We start from the raw sequence: 17,509 nt of genomic DNA, 5'->3' as shown, positions 1-17,509 counted from the left end.
ACTCAATATATTTGAGCAAAAATATCAAAAAAAAGCAAAAAATCCCGTTATTTTGTTTGTTTTCTTTCATTTCTCATTACACTTTTCTTGGAATAAGAACTTTGTTTTTGTCCAGCTAGCTTGTTCTACACGAAACACTGTGCGACGTTCAAAACAAAAAAAACATAACAACTTGCAAATAGTTTTCCGACCACCAATCTACACAAGCAAAAGGATATGAATCTAAGCTAGACATTCCATTCTACCCGCAACCTGGCACCTGCCACCTTCACTAACGCAACGAAACTAAGTATGGCACGGTTATAACTTCAACAGTTTTAAGCCTTTCAGACAGGTGCGAATAATAAGGACTTTACGAAGGGTAAGTGTAATTTAAAAACAAAAATGTAATACACCGAATTATAATTTTCTAATAAGTACACATTTGTAGAATCAAACACATGCACATATTCGCATTTTATAGCATTCGGGTGGTATAGGAAGATATGTATGCCTGTATGTACAATGTACATAGACGAATAGCAATATTTTAAGGCCCTGGGTCGGAAAGCCAGCTGCGAGAAATTTATTTCAAATGGACTCTTGCAAAAATTACTCGGCATTACCAGATGGCGTTCAAAATGGATTTAAAACTTTAAGGTGCCCCGCCTTGCATCAAAAAACACAAAAAGTAGCAAAAACATATTGAAGAAGAAGTTCGCCGTTGATCTTTAGGGAGTCTATTTTGCACCAAAATTCACATTAAAGAATGCAACGCTAAAAATTTAAGCCTTAATATTATTTCACATTGCTAATGCGTTTTTAAATTTTAAGCTCATTTAAGTTAAAAAGCTTTAAATGGTTTAAGAACAAAACAAAAAAACTTTGTATTATTTAAGCGGGGTTGCTCTCATTCCTTTTATGTGTATGAAAACATTCATATTCAATTACTAAAGGCCCAAACACATTCGACTTTTGCGTCGTTTTTGCGCTTGTGTTGCGTCAATAGCTGACTTTTAACCAGGGATGCACCTTAACGTTAAGCTAATTGTTTATCAAAAAATTTCCACCGTTTCCGTTGAAACACTTCGAAATATTATCGATAAAGAAATTATCAAGATAAATTGTATCTCGTTTTTAACCGAAACGAAAAGCTTTCTTTAACGTTAAAAACGTTAACAAAAACGTGATACTTTATTTTTGAATTGTGCTGGCAATGCTATAGCCATAGTGAAGCTGTAAAGTGGTAAAAGCGAGCGGACATACACACACAAACTCCATGTAATTTGTTTGTCTAATTCGTTGGTGGTAATGTCAAAAATACTCTGAGAAATGTTCGTACTGTCAAAATTCATGAGAAAAGTTGCAATCAGCTTGGCTAATGCTTTCACCTTTAATGACTCCGCCATCAATCAGCTTTGTCAGCATAGTTTGAAATTAATAATCAATATAAACGATTTGATTTCGTTTTGATATGGCAGAAAACGAAACAAAATCATTTCGTTAATTTGACGTTCTTAACGTTAATAAACGAAACGAAATGATATCGGTTCGTTGGTTAAGCATGCCTGCTTTTAACAGACACGTCTTTGTCCCTAATTTCCTATTCCACAAGCGACGCAACGACCACAAAAACTTACACTATGTTGGCGTTGTCAATTTGTTTCTTTGCAGCTCTCCAATTTCGCTAAAATTGATTTTATTTTCAATTGATTTTATTCAATACGTAAAAATAGTTTCTTTCTTGAACTTAAAAGTTTGCTATTTACACTTTTGATTAATGAAATATCAAAATTTGAGTCTTCTTTTTGAGTTCACTGGGGCAGGAAAACTTTCAACGTGCCTTCTTTCAAAGTGACGCCAGCGCCAAAACGACGCACAAGTCCAATGTGTTCGGGCCTTAACACTCCCGAATTTAAAAAAAAACAAGACGGGTTGGTTTTACTAAGCAATCAAAAGGGGAATAATGCAATCCCCTACAGCGAAAATTGTAGTAGAAAAGTACTTTCAGTATTAAATGAGCAGAGATTTGTAGAACCATTAAGTTTTCTTAATTTTTAACTAAATATTTCATGAAATGATATATAGTAATTTTGCCTTTGTCTTTTGAAAATAATGAAATCGTCCATAATCTCACAAAAAAAAGAAAAAATGGCAGATTTTCTTATAACTTTTAATGCAGAATTGGACTTTGACAGAAGAGTTTAAGATGCTTTCTTAATGCACAGATTTTATTGGCCGTGAAACGGGCAAAAACTTAATCTATTATCAGCTGGCACAATAACCTGTGCCGAAAGTGAATCTTTTAGCAATTACTGGCCCATTGTCGTGAAATATAAACAAGAAAGAAAATGGTGGAGGAATATTACAATTTACTCACCATCCCTCTAAAAACAATTTTACAAAGGAAATAAATGACAAACATTCAAACAATTTTTTTTTTAACTCAGTCACTCAAAATATAAACAGCGAACCCACAAATACTTATATGGAAAAGACAACTCCCAACATTTCGAATAAAAAGGATGACACCATAGCGATTTTATGACCAATTTGTTGACGGTCAACCTTTATTTGCCCTTTAATTTTGGATTTAAATAGAAAATTAAATCATGCAAAATAGTCAGTTTTTATTTAGCTTTTTTTAGTGATTGATAATTTTTTTCTGTTGGGTAAGGACTGGTACAAAAAGTTCTGCAATTTAAAAAAGTGCTAAAAGCTACTTTTTTTACTCATATTTTATTACTAGCATGAAACAACATGTTATAGCAATTACAAATTTTTTCATTGCTGTCGCTTAACTGGTCGCAAGTCAGGTACGTTGAGTGGATTCAAGTTTTCGAACCAGTTTTAGGTAGGAATGACAGAAGATGCTTTTGAAGACACTCTTTAACGTTGATGGTTCCCATCGTTGAGAACGGCTGGACTTTATACCCGTATTTAAAAATAGCTTACCAAAGCAGAACTTTTCTGCTAAGCTTTTCTATCTGGATGGTTTTTCCGAATGAGGATTGTCCTCTGTAGACTGCAACTGGGTATATTGCAATAATCTTAGGTCAATTTTTAAACACTTTTCATAGTTCATAATCACACAAAAGTTTTTACTTTCTTGTTAACATGGGTCGTCTTTTCCTAATTAGGGATAAAACTCATTCTCAAACTGGGCGTCTGGGCTGATCGCTTTGGACGGCCACTTCTTGACTTGTCCCAACTAAACCACCTTTGCTGGAGCGCAAAACCCTCGTTCAGACAGTGTCATAGCATGATCTTGTGGATATCGCCAACTTCTAGTAACTAACATTGGGATTATTCATCCAAATGTACCACATTTTTTACGTAGCTCTTCATCCTTCTCGTTCTTCAAAAGCTTGACTTCAGAAGCTAACATATTTTTAAAAATTCTTGAAACATCGAATCAAAAATAATCTATTCAAAGTGTATTTTGTCATAAATAAAAAGCTCGTAGGGAGTTCTAAATTTGACGAAATTTTTTTTCGTCCTTAGGTACTTAAGTACAGTATTTTTTTTTTTTTTGCGGGGAGGCTGAAAAATGCCTAATGCACCATAATTGCTGCCGTCGCAGCAACCGTGTGTCCGTAGACTAAAAAACAACCCCGTTCTGGAACCGTCGCCCACCCCGGCACCACTTTCGCATTACCTCAGGGTGGCGTTCCATATTTCTCATTTTTTAAGAGCCTACTGTTGTCGCTGCGTCCAGGTTCCCGCTATTTGCTCTGAGTGTCCATTTAATCGCCACTGCTTCGCATGCACATTTCTCTGCGCTCCCTCTCAGCATCCATCAGGCGTGTCATTACTATAAATGCCATTTTGCTCACTGCAGTTTAGCACTCTTTCCTGTTGCACATATGTGATACTAAATTTCTCGTGGTAGGTTCCTCCCCAAAGACTCCATGCAAGGTGAGTCTTTCTTCGTGCGGGCAGTGGAACATGACGTGTTCTGCGTTTTCTAACTCCGTGGTACACATTGGGCAATGAGGATCTTCCTCTATCCTACGCTTCCATAAATACTCTTTGAAACCGCAATTTCCACTCATTATCTGCGTGAGATGGTAGTTCAGTTCGCCGTGCTTCCGCTCATTCCATTGAGCTACGTTCCAAACTAGTGTGAAAGTCCAACGCCCTTTACTCGAGGCCTCCCACCGTTCTTGCCACTTAGTTATTGTTTGTGTCCTTGGATTTTCCGGGTTAGAACCAGGATCGAGTCGTCGCACACCGTCCGATAAGCACTTGCTATTCTTAAAAAAGCAAGTCGGTACGCTGCTAATATATAGTTTTGATGGGTCTGTTTAGATCCATACCACACTGGTGCTGCGTATAGTATTATTGTGCTGGTTACTGTGGACAATAGCTGACGTGTAGCTTCGCTCGGACCACCAATGTTAGGCATTATTCGCATAAGTAATCCATTAACTTTGATAATTTTCTCCCCCACCGCTCTGAAGTGCTCTTTGAAAGTTAACTTAGAGTCAATGTGCACTCCTAAGTATTTTAAGGAATCCTTTGAGGTGATTTGATGATCCCCGACAGTTAAGACTAACTAGTTCGCCGACCGTTTGGAGCTTACTAATACCACTTCCGTCTTTGGCTAGCCAACTCCAGTCCCGTATTGGTCAGCCATTCCTTTATTCTTGCTACGGCGTCATTACATAATGCTTGAAGCAGGTCCAGTTTCTTGGCCACTACTACCATTGCAATATCATCAGGATATCCCACAATTTGCGTGTTTTCAGGTAGAACAATCTTTAGCACCCCGTTATACTTTAATTCCAAAGCGTTGGACCGAGAACGGATCCCTGTGGGAGGCCTCCTGTGATTTTGTACTCTTTTGCTCCTTGATCCGTGTCAAAAAGAAGTACTCTGTCTTTAAGATAGCTACCTATTATTCTGCGTAAGTAAGCTGGAGTGCCGAAGCTTTGCAGCGCTGCCATTATCTGCATCCAGTTCGCAGTGTTAAAAGCATTCTTGATGCCCAACATAATCAGTGCACAGAACTTCCTTTTATTTTGGCCTCCAGAGATAGCTTCTCTAGCCATATTGACGACTGTTTGTATTGCATCTACGGTGGATCTTGATTTGCGAAATCCTTATTGACTATTCGATAAGCCACCTGGTCTTTCTAGAGTCAGCTGTAGGCGCTCACTAATTATACGCTCGAAAATCTTCTCTAGGGAATCCAGCATACAAAGTGGGATATATGAGGAGGGTTGGTCCGGCTGTTTACCACGTTTCAGCAATAGGACAAGTCTTTGCCATTTCCACGGGCGAGGGAACACGCCTTATTGCATACAGGCATTAAAAAGATCAGTAAATAATGTAGCCCTAGTTGTGATCGCGGCTTTAAGGGCTATGTTTGGTACTTCGTCGGGTCCTGGGGATTTGTTATCAGCAACTCTTTTTGCAGCGTCCAGCACCTCTTGCTCTGTAATTTGCGGAATTTCCGTACTTTCTAGATCCTCGCTTGGATAAGTCCAGCGGTCTTGCGCCGGGAAAAGTGTTTCAACAATAATATTCATCAGTATCGGGCACGTAGGTTGCTGTGATATCGGTCCTTTAACTTTGGCCATCACAGTTCTTTAGGCTGATCCCCAAGGATCTAGGTCGACATTATCCAGCAGTTCCCTAAAGCATAACTTCTTGCTCTTTTTTATGGCATTTTTAAGTGCCGTTCTTTGTGCGACATAGGTGCTGTGTAACTCCGCATATCGTGGTGATCAGCGTGCCCTCTGCGCTATTCTTCGTGCTTTGTGACATTTTCTACGCTCTTTCGCAATTTCGTCATTCCACCAATATACCGGAGTGCGCTGTGCTTTTCCGCGACTTCTGGGCATGGCAGCATCACATGCCATACATAGCAACTTAGTGATTTGAACCGACTGGTCTTCCGCATGCGATTCTCGTACTATGGCGTCCTTCCAGATAATGTCAAATATTTGTGGGTCGAAAGGGTGCTGTTTCCATATCCTACTTTGTCGATGTCTTGCTGCTACCGTTCGTGGAGTTTCGAGTAGCTCTACGCTAATAGCTTTATGGTCGCTGTGTGTGTAGACGTTGCTTATGGACCATTTTGCTCGTCTTGCTATTTCGCTGCTAGCGAAGGTGAGATCTATAATGGATCATCTGGTACCTGTATCGAAGGTATATATCCCTGGTTAATTTAGGAATTCTAGCCTAAAAGAAGTAAGGCTTTCGAGAAGAACTCTCCCTCTTTCGTTGGTTCGTCTACTTCCCCACACAGATGACCAAGCATTGAAGTCTCCACACACTAAAAGCGGGTGTTTACCTCGTGCTTCAATGTTGATCCCGTATATCATGTCTTGGAACTCGGCGATGGTCATGCTCGGAGGGGCATAGCAACTGAAGACGTATATACCGTTGATTTTTGCCCACGTGAATCCTGCTACCGTTGGCGCCATAATTTCCTGTGGGAGAAATTTCCCTGGTGCCCAAATTGAGGCTTTCCCTGCTGAATCTGAGTGCCAACCCTGCTCCTGGCGATTTTTGTATTGTTCAGAGAGTACCACTATGTCATATCCTCCTTCATACACTGTTTGGGATAATAGCTCTTGGGCTGCCTCGCAATGGTTTAAATAGAGCTGCAATACCCTCATGAGACAGTCATTTTGCTGTCCTCTAGTTGTGGGCATTTAAAACTGCCTGCTGAATGTTGTCCCACACATAGCGCGCATTTCGGTGCGTTTTCGCAACTTGCAGCCTTATGACCTTCCCGGCCGCATTTCCTGCATAGGCTAGACCTATCTACAGTCTCCTTACATTTCTGAGCTATATGCCCGTAGCCCCAGCACCTATAACAGCGTTTCTCTTGCTTGAGCTCTCTAATTCGGCAGGAAAGCCATCCTACCTGGATTCTTTGCGTATTAAGAACCGCCTTGGCATCATCCGCTGTAAGGATTATAAGTGCCGACTTCGTGCCACTGTACCTTGTGCGTATGCTTTTTATGGCAGCCACATCTGGAAGTTTGATGTTACATTGCTGGTGGAGGGCGTTGCAAATCTCCTCGGGCGTAGTAATCTCATCGAGATCTCTGCACTGTAGTGCGACCATTTGGGACTTTGTTATAACTTTAGCCCAGTCCTTTAGTACCGCTTCAATTTCTGCTTGGTACGCGCTTGTTTTCCCATCTTGCGTTTTTTCAGCTCTAGTAACAGCTCTCCTTTCGCCGTTCTTCTAATCGTTTTGTCGTCATCACCCAGGGATTTTAATTCGTCGCATCTTCTCACTTTACGCAATATGTCGGCGTACGTCGCATCTCCCGCCTTGGAAATGATGATTACATCCGGCCTAGCCTTAAGTGCTTTTTTCTTGCTCTTCTTTTTAGATAACTGCCACTCTCCCGTCTTTTGGGCTGCAGTTTCCTCTTTCCGCTCCGTCTTCTCTTGCGTTTCTTGCCGTCGTTTGTGACCACCCACGTGCCCTGGCAAGACGTCTTTTAGTGTAGTAGTGAGTTTTACAACGTTGTTCTCCTTGGTCGGGTACGAATTATTCCTCGGTCGCTTTCCTGGGGGTGATGGACTTCTATCCTTGGCACATTCGCTTGCACGCAATTTATGCTCTAAATTCTCTACCTCTAGGGCCGTCTCGATGTACAGCACTTTTATTACGGAGGCCAAGCGCTTGATTTCTGCGTGTATATTATTACGCCCTATGAAGAACTGCATCAAGTCCTCAATCGCCTTTCCTAGCTTGGTCATCTTTTTTTCTCCAGGGGTTTTTTTGCTGATTTAACGCAGCTGACGACTGCTTAATTAGCTCACTTAATAATGGTGTGCCTGTTTGAGCCTTGCTGTCGGAGTTCTTTTTGCAAAGCTTCGGTGTAGCACCCGGCGACAACGCTCCTTTCTTGCTTTCGGCCTCCGCTCCTTTGGGTTTCGTTACCACTTGCGACGAATTGTTAAGGCCCTCAGCCGATGGGCCACGCCCTTCTGGAGAGCGAGCTAGCTTCCTTCCTACGAATGGATTGAACGCCATTTCATTCTCCTGTGTTTTGTTTTTTATTTTTGTATTGTTGTTGCTCATCATTTATTTAATTGGGTCCCCACTTGAGGCTGCTATCTTGGTCCGAGTGTGCAGTTACCTATATAGATCCCGTGGGAGGGAGGCCACGTGAAGGTTGACGCAGTCCCTCATGAAGACTGCGTTCAGAGCCAGATCAGTATTAATCGGGAGGATCTCAACCGAACCTGCACCACCAACTTAATGATGACGGACTTTGAACGTACCCCAAGGTCTGCCAAGGAATTAACGGGACGGAGAATGGGAGATTTCCGAATGCCACATTCGCCAGCCCTTAAGAAACATATCCGAGTCGTTGATTCCAGTATACCTTAATTAAGACCTTACTGGGCTCAGTCTTAATGTGACAATCACCTTAAATTTACAAATAATTTACCTCTTTACCTTCCTAAGTGTGTATCCCACGTCGTATAGTTGCCTCCCTATCTTGGGTAGGTATTCCCTCGAAACAACCACGTACTAGGCTGTGGATGCTTAATTCAGGGCGGCATCTACTCGCCCTGACACTGGAGGTTCTCAGGGTGCTTTAGGCCTTTTAAGCCAAACCCTCCTCACCAGCCGCTCTTGGTCGAGGGCTGCTTATTTGATATTCGCAGCTAACCTAATTAATATGCCGTTCCTGTTCGCCAGCAGTGACCCATTGGCCTGAGCTCAGCCTAGTACTGTATGTGATACATACATATGTATGTATCTTAATTAATATGTATAAACCTTTGCAGAAGAACGAAAGTGACTGCAAAATTAAACGTAATAAAAGACATACTTTTTGTAAATTTTTTGCTCTGCTCTCGTTTCATTAGGACAATTGAATCAAGTAAGGTAAAGTTTCTCAAATGCGTAGCTGCAAATATTTAAATTAATTTACGATACCATAAAAAACTGTTGCAATAAAATCATTTATAAATGTATGAAAAAATGTCAACAGCCAGATAACAATAATTCACTTAATATGTAAAAGCATGGCTTTTGTATGTGTTAGCGACAATGCTAATTAAACAATATTTTCAGCAACACGTTTATGGGTGTGTGTAGCGCTAAAATCTGCAATTTATTTTTCTATTGAGATTCACAGATTCAACAATATAATTATTGCAACTTACACTTGTGTTTAACTATGCAAATATAAGCTACTTGATTACAGAGATATTTATTGATAAAAATTTGATTATGCTGTTAATTTTAGTTGTTTAATGAAATACTTCCGCTCGCTTCCAAAGGCTCGTTGAAAAAGAAAGATGTTGATGTTAGCGGAGAACAACAGATGAAAATGCACTGACAGCTGACGAGCGGGTTTGTTTCGTAAGCGCAGGTTATGGCGCCGCGCTAACAACTCAACGGCGTGGATTTATCCACAATACCAGCGACGTAACATCCCCCCCTCCGTAAACTTCGTAAACCTTGCGAGGTTTACTCCTTGACGTCCAGCTTGGCGAGCTTCACGACGGGACGAGTGAGTAATCCATCGGTTGTTCTCACGACTGCGCTGCGCACCTCTCCATCTTTGCTCCTATAAACGTCGACTACTATGCCCTTTCGCCAAATATTCCGTTTGGTGTTGTCGTCTACTATAAGGACGATGTCGTTAAGTTCAACGGGATCTGGTGACATTTCGAACCATTTTGCACGTCTTGTCAAGCAGGGTAAGCATTCGCGAATCCATCGCTTCCAGAATTGATCTGCTATCTGGTTTGAGATACGAAATATTTTGTTGAGTGTAGGACCACTTCCTTTAGTTTCATCACCCACGCGAATACCACTCGAACTTCCTAAAAGGAAGTGGTTGGGTGTTAATGCCTCCATTTGCGGAGCGTCAAGGGGCAGGTAGGTCAGCGGACGAGAATTTAAAATATGTTCCACGTCAGCTAAAGTCGCCCGAAGGCACTCCTCTCTCAAACTTGTTTTCAAAATATCCATTAAAATTGATTTGACTGATCTAACCATTCGTTCCCATGAGCCACCCATATGAGGTGATACGGGTGGTATAAAGTTCCACTTTATTTTTGGGTAGCGGCGTTCAACATCACCGCACGACAAGCGCTGAATTTCTTCTTACAGAACGCGGCTAGCTCCGCGGAAATTCGTTCCATTATCCGTCCAAATACAGTGGGAAGTACCACGTCGCGCCATAAACTGCTTTAAAACCAGTAGGAATGAATCAGTGGAAAGCGAAGACGATATTTCGATGTGGACAGCGCGGATCGTCAAGCACGTAAAGAGAACTCCCCATCGTTTCCCACGGCGTCTGCCAACGGCTACTTCGAAGGGCCCAAAAAAGTCAATGCCTGTGTTCGTGAAAGGCCTGGAGAATGTCGCCAGCCTCTCTTTTGGAAGTTCACCCATTTCTGGCGGTCTCGGAACAGCGTGCCGAATTCGACACCATTGACATGATTTTGTCGTTTCCCTAACTACTGCCCTCATGCCTGGTATGAAATAACGCTGTCTCATTTCGTTGACCACTATTTTATTGTGATGATGGTGGAATTGACGATGATAAAGGTCGACGATGAGCTGCGTTATGTGGCTGCGGCGTGGTAAGATTAAGGGTCGTTTTGTTTTAAATGAAACGTTTTCTGCCATATCGATTCTACCCCGTACTCTAAGCAGACCTAAGTCGTCGATGTATGGCTAGCACTTAAAGAGGCTGCTTTCGCGTGGAACTGTCTTACCGGCTTTGATACACTTTATTTCCTTTCCAAATGCATCTTCTTGACAGCACCGAATAATAGCGAACTCAGCAGCTTCTACATCAGCTGCTCCGATAAAGTTCTTAAAGTGACTTGATACATTTGCTACCCGTGAAATATTTTGGAGAAAGAGAAGTATGCAACGCTGGGCTCTGCACAGCTTTTACCAGGTAGAGAACCGCGAGGGGTCGGGTATCGAGATCATTTCCGTCTCATATTTTTCGTTGAGATTTGCTGCAGGCCACTTATCTTCAGTTTCTTGTAGGAATGGTGGCCCTGTGAACCACCTATTTGTGCTGCTAAATTCTGGATCTTTTGCCCATTTCGTACCTTCATCTGCGACGTTATCCACTGATGGAACCCAGCGCCACTCGTCAACTTTGGAGTCCTCTAATATCTCTCCCACACGTACTGCAACAAATTGTTGAAACTTCCTTGCGTCTGACCTTATCCAGAATAACACATTTTTAGAGTCACACCAGAATAAGCGGCGATTGACTGCGACTGAAAGTTCATTTGAAATAAACCGACATAGGCGAAGTCCCAATATTGCACCCATTAATTCTAGTCTTGGAATCGATATCGGTTTAAGAGGGGAGACCCTTGCTACTAGACTGCAAGATATATCTGGCCCTCGCTTTGCTCGCAGATAGACTACGGCAGCATAAGCATCAATGCTAGCATCCACGAAGGTGTGCAATTCCAGTTCCTCCGAAAAACTAACCAGCGGAAAACAACGTGGAATGCGAATATCTGGGATTTTTCGCAAGTTACGAACCCAACGAAACCATTTCTCTTCTTCTTCGCGATGGACTAGTTCGTCCCACTGGACACCGGAACGCCATACCTCCTGCATAAGGATTTTCGCGTAAATCCTAAAAAACCCAAGGAGGCCCAAGGGGTCAAACACTGTCATTATTACCCTTAAGATCTGCCGTTTTGAGGGAGTGATGTTTTCGTCTAGGACGCCTTTCGGAAAGTTTTTAAAAAATGAGGTGTCGTCACTCGGGAACCACGACATACCAAGCACCTTCTCGTGCTTCGCGTCTGCTTGGTCGATATTTTTAATGCTCTGGACCGATTGGCTCGTTAATGCAAATAAGACATCTTTGGAGTTGGATATCCAGTTACGCATCTCGAATCCCCCGTCGGTGTGAATATCTCTCACCTTCGTAGCCAGACGTATCATCTCATCCACTGAAGTCGTGCTTTGCAGCCAGTCATCCACATATGTGTTATGTATGTATGTATATTAAGTATGTCCTTATTTTTAGAAATCGAAATTGCATCGGGATCCACACGGTTATTGGCCTCTTCCGCTGAACAACGTTCAGAAGCGAGTACGAACGGGACTTACAGTTATTTGATTGAACTTCGGATAAAGATGGTACTCGAAGGGTTGAACAGAAGATTCTTTGGGCTGAATGGTTAATTAAGAAGTAAGGCCTTTCGATGACCAGCAATTACAGCTGTCGTGACAAATATCTCGAAATCTTGAACGGAGGCAATAAAAGATGGGATGGCCCTCGGGGCATATAAAATAAAAGTTCGCTGGAAGATGTATGGTACCTTCTTACGTGAGGTCACTTCAGTAAATGGCAGAAAACTGATTGATGAGCTCAACTTAGGCAGTGCTGCAAATAAAACTCAACGGCTTCACTGGCTAGGCCCTCTTTGTATTAAAAGCTTGGTAACCACCTTTCAATAATCCAAATAATGCGAATTTCATTTCATTTCCTTTATTATATTAACAACAATAAATATGTCTAGCATTAATCTGATAACTATAGCAAATGTATTTAATACCAAAAAAGTGAAAATAATATAAATATAGTTTAAAAAAATCTAAAAAAAAACGCAATTATGGTGCCGTTTTTGTATCTACATTCTACTTAGATATTTGATGTAGCGAAGTATTTCAGTATATTATTCAGCTTAACAAAACCTTTTTTCTAGAAGTTAGGCATTTGAATTTTGTATCGACCGATATGTCTCCTTTTGTGACTTGGTCGAACTTTTTAGGTCCTTTTCACTCTAGCAGTAAAAAAATAAACATACATTTTAATTTAGAATGCTACATCCAAGAGTTTTAACCTTCCACGGTGTAATGTGCTCGACCTATGCTATAGACGCGACGTTAATTTTATAAGCAGACTCCGAGCCAAGTTTACTATAAAAAAGTTTAGAGTGTATCACATGCACATTAGAGTGTTTTGAAATAATTTAACTTGCCCCTTTTCTTGATTTGCATAAAAGTTCCGATTATTTGCTGGAAATGCGTTACTGCCAAATATTTCAAAAACTTCATGAAAGCATTCATTAAACCTTATAAATCTAACAGAGAATTTTCCAGCGATTACGTAAAAATAACTTTTATTAAGAAAAAAAACTACGGCTTAGGAAGTAGGAGCGCTTTAACACTGGGAAAAAAGAGTAGATTTTGTTGTTGTTGTTGTTATAGCAGTAACCCCATTTAATTTGTTGTAGATTTTGTTCTTTTCCGGTGTCTTAAAATACTTTAAGGCTTGAAACTCATTTCCATAATTCGAGTGTATATAGCTACGTATGCACGTATGAATAATAATCGAAATCAGTCAGCATTTAAAAAAGGTGAATACTTTAGTGTGATGGTAGCTTGCTCCGCCTACCACATCGAAGAACCTGGGTTCACGCAAGCTTTTGAAAACAACTTTTTTCAATTAGCAAACAGTTTTTCTAAGCGGGGTCGCCCCTCGGCAGTGATTTGCCAAGCACTTCGGTTGTATTTCTGTCATTGAAAACTCATCTGCCTTGCAGATGCCGTTCGGAGTCGGCATATAACATGTAAAAGAAATTAAAAGCAGAACGAAGCAAATTGGAAGAGAAGCTCGACCTTAAATCCCTTCTTATGTTATCGCGCCTTACATTTATTTATTTATTTTATTGCTCCAAATGTATTCCTTAGTTGTATACTCGATGACAAATCGTGATACATATGTCTCTAGAAAATTTGAGATTGTTTCAGGTGTTCAGAAAATTTGAGATTGTTTCAGGTGTTCAAAGCTACAAAGCTACAGAGCTTTAGGCTATAATGACAGAATTTGCGAGTGAAATATGCAACAAAGAAGACGAAGGCCTGAAAGGAAAAATTTGGCGACTTTACATTAAAATACAAAGAAAAAGGCAAGCAGTCATTCGTTCTACTTCAAGGTTTATAAGAAAACATAAAAGATGACTTGCTGGTTTAAATATTTTAGACAAAGAAGCGTCTAGCACGGTAAAAAATCGAACTTGAAGGACACCAACGCAACCCATGGACGAGTTTCCGATCTTCTCAACGAAATGTAAGCTGTAAAATAATATGAAAACTATCGCCATGGCTTGTCTTTCAGAATTATTGACTATTAAATAAAAAAGACGAAGAAATCGTGAATTCTTATATAACAGTTGCATTAGCAAGTCCAGTGGGACTTATGAAAATCCATGACAGCATTTCAACATAAACAATGCCGAAATCTATATACATATATAAAAATCAAATTCTGTGTGTGTGTGTTTGTGGTAGCCTAGGGAAACGTCTTTCCCACACTTCAATCATCATCAAATTTTGGCTATAGGTTCCTCCGATCAAGACGAAGGTTGTTCATATTTCAGAATTAAGAATCTCCCATTCTGGAAGGGTCTTGAGATCAAAGTGTGGACCTGGGTAATCCTGGGATGTGTTTGTACAATATGGGTATCAAATGGAAGCTGTTTATGAGTTATTTAATACGGGGTATTTATCGCACCCCTTGGTGACTAGGGTCTAGACATATAGACGAAAACGTGGACCCGGGTGCCCCTAGAATGTGTTTATAGAATATGGATAACAAATGAAAGCTGTTGATGAGTGCTTTAGGAGAGGGTAATTTTCATACCCCTGGGTGACTAGGGTCTCGAGATATAGGCCAAAACGTGGGCCCGTGTACGCCTAGACAGTATTTATACAGTACTAACAGACCCGGCATACGTTGTTCTGCCCTAAATTTGGTCAATATGCATACATTTTAATAAGCTTTTTCCGTCTAACACTCAGATGTAAATCTGATTACAATAAAACGGGCGGTTGAGTAGTCAATTTAGTTACTTTATTGAAAAATAGGATAAATTTAAGTTTATTTTTAATTGTAAAATAGTTTCGTAATTTATAATAATAAGGGAGTTCAGGAATTTGTCTAGTATTTGGTCCAGTATCGCTGTTTGTAACTGCCAACACAAAACAAAACGTCAAAAGAAAAAAAATCAAAATTAAAAGCTGCGCACGATCCGTAGCTTTTATTTATTATGGGATACGTTTTCTGTACAAATGCACAAAACTCTGAACTCCCTTATAATGAATTAAGAAGCACCCTGTAAGTATATTTATTTTAAAGCTTACTAGGTATTTCACTTTCAGAAGAGTACTTAATTTTTACAGAAATCAATACGTTTATCGAATTTGGGAAAAAATTGTACGGCGGTCACTAATTAGTGATACAAATTTTCGGAAATTCATTTATTATTCTCCATTGCTTTATCTTTTGCTCAAATACAATTTTATTGAACAACTTTCAATAATTTATATGAATTTATTAATTAAAGATTTGTTTTATGAATTTATGAAAAATATTTAATTTTTACGAAGAATTTTTGAGCACCCTGTTGCAGTGGCACCCTATATATTGAAAACTTGAACAATTAGTTTTGAGGTTCAAAATATCTGTAATAGTTCAAGAGTATTTAATGATTTCTGCAAAGAAAAATCTCAAAAGCCGCCACAGTGAGTGCCCCGTTCTGAAATTAAGGCGTTTTTGAAATCGTCCTTAAAAATAAGGATATCACTAATATATGAATATGCATGTGGTGTTTTATTAAAATATGTTTGTAGTATGTATGAACATCTAATCTAATCTAATATATATTATAAATGGGAAAGTTTGGATGTTAAGATGTTTGGATGTTTGGATGTTTAGATGTTCGGATGTTTGGATGTTTGGATGTTTGGATGTTTGTCCAGACGTTTGTCTTTGTGACTCAATAACGCAAGAACGGCTGGACCGATTTGGATGAAATTTTGCACACATATAGCCAATAGTCTAGAAGGATCTACTAGCTATATATTTTTCAAAAGGGGCGTGGTCGCCGCCCCCTAGGAACAGTTATAATTTAATTATTATATTTTTTCGTCTTTGCGACTGAATCACGCCAGAATGGCTACACGGATTTTGATGAAATTTGGGACACAGACAGTAGTCTACTAGCGAAATTTTTTTCGAACATGGAAAGAGGGGTAGGGGTCCCACGACCCTTCGAGAAATTATTTTTCATAATTTTTACACATTATAACTTTACGTATACTGGCCTTCACCAATATCACAGACTCAAGGGTTCAAATAAGTCGAGGGCTTACAAAGTAAGCAGTGACACCCTCCGCCCGCCCCCCTTTATCTCCCCCTCTGGTGTAAAATCAATAAATTGTTATAACTCAATCTAAATTTTCTCCTAAATCAATAGTTTTTGGTATCTGGTACATACAGAACGAGATCTAGACAATTTTGGAGGAACGATCAGTGGTCCTCTCCTCTACTCCCGCCATCCGCCATCCATCAATTGTTTTTATTAGCACGCTTTTATTAGCTTTACCTGTATGTTTCTATCTAACTTTTTATTCGCTCCAATGCGCCTGCTGCCTTATTAACATGGTTTTATAATTAGCTTCACCTTATTTGTAATCCCGTAAGGGTCATATCGAGCCCCTTCCGGGATCATTTCTGGATGGTTTTCGGGATCGGTTCGGGATTACGCCGGGGTAATTTCGGGACTTTTTCGGGACTATTTCGGGATCATTTTGGGATCCTTCCGGGATCCGTCCGGGATCCCGTCGGGGTTATTTTGGAACATTTTCGGGACTATTCCAGAATCATTTCGGGACTATTTCGCGATCATTTGGGGACCCTTCCGGCATCATTTCTGGATGGTTTTCGGGATCCGTGCGGGATCTCGTCGGGGTCATATGGGGACTTTTTCGGGATCATTTGAGGGCTCTCCGGCATCATTTCTGGATGGTTTTCGGGATCCGTCCGGGATATCGTCGGGGTCATTTGGGGACTTTTTCGGGATCATTTGGGGGCTCTTCCGGCATCATTTCTGGATGGTTTTCGGGATCCGTCCGGGATCTCGTCGGGGTCATTTGGGGACTTTTTCGGGATCATTTTGGGGCTCATCCGGCATCATTTCTGGATGGTTTTTGGGATCCATCCGAGATCCCGTCGGGGTCATTTCGGGACTTTTTCGCGACTAATACGGGATCATTTGGGAACCCTTTCGGCATCATTTCTGGATGGTTTTCGGGATCCGTCCGGGATCCCGTCGGGGTCATTTCGGGACTTTTTCGCGAGTAATACGGGATCATTTGGGAACCCTTTCGGCATCATTTCTGGATGGTTTTCGGGATCCGTCCGGGATCCCATTAGGGTAATTTCGGAACTATTAGGGGATCATTTGGGAACCTTTCCGGCATCATTTCTGGATAATTTTCGGGATCCGTCCGGGATGCCGACGAGGTCATTTCGGGACTATTTCGGGATCATTTGGGATACCTACCGGCATCATTTCTGGATGGTTTTTGGGATTCGTCCGGGATCCCGTCGTGGTCCTTTCGGGACTTTTTTTCGACTAATACGGGATCATTTGCGGACCCTTTCGGCATCATTTCTGGATAGTTGTCGGGATCCCGTCACGGTCATTTCGGGACTATTAGGGGATCATTTGAGGACCTTTCCAGCATCATTTCTGT

The sequence above is a fragment of the Eurosta solidaginis genome, chromosome 5 (genome assembly GCF_040869045.1).
Source record: "Eurosta solidaginis isolate ZX-2024a chromosome 5, ASM4086904v1, whole genome shotgun sequence".
Lineage (NCBI taxonomy): Eukaryota > Metazoa > Arthropoda > Insecta > Diptera > Tephritidae > Eurosta > Eurosta solidaginis.
The sequence above is the reverse complement of the archived record's forward strand: the minus strand, read 5'-3'. Positions refer to the sequence as shown.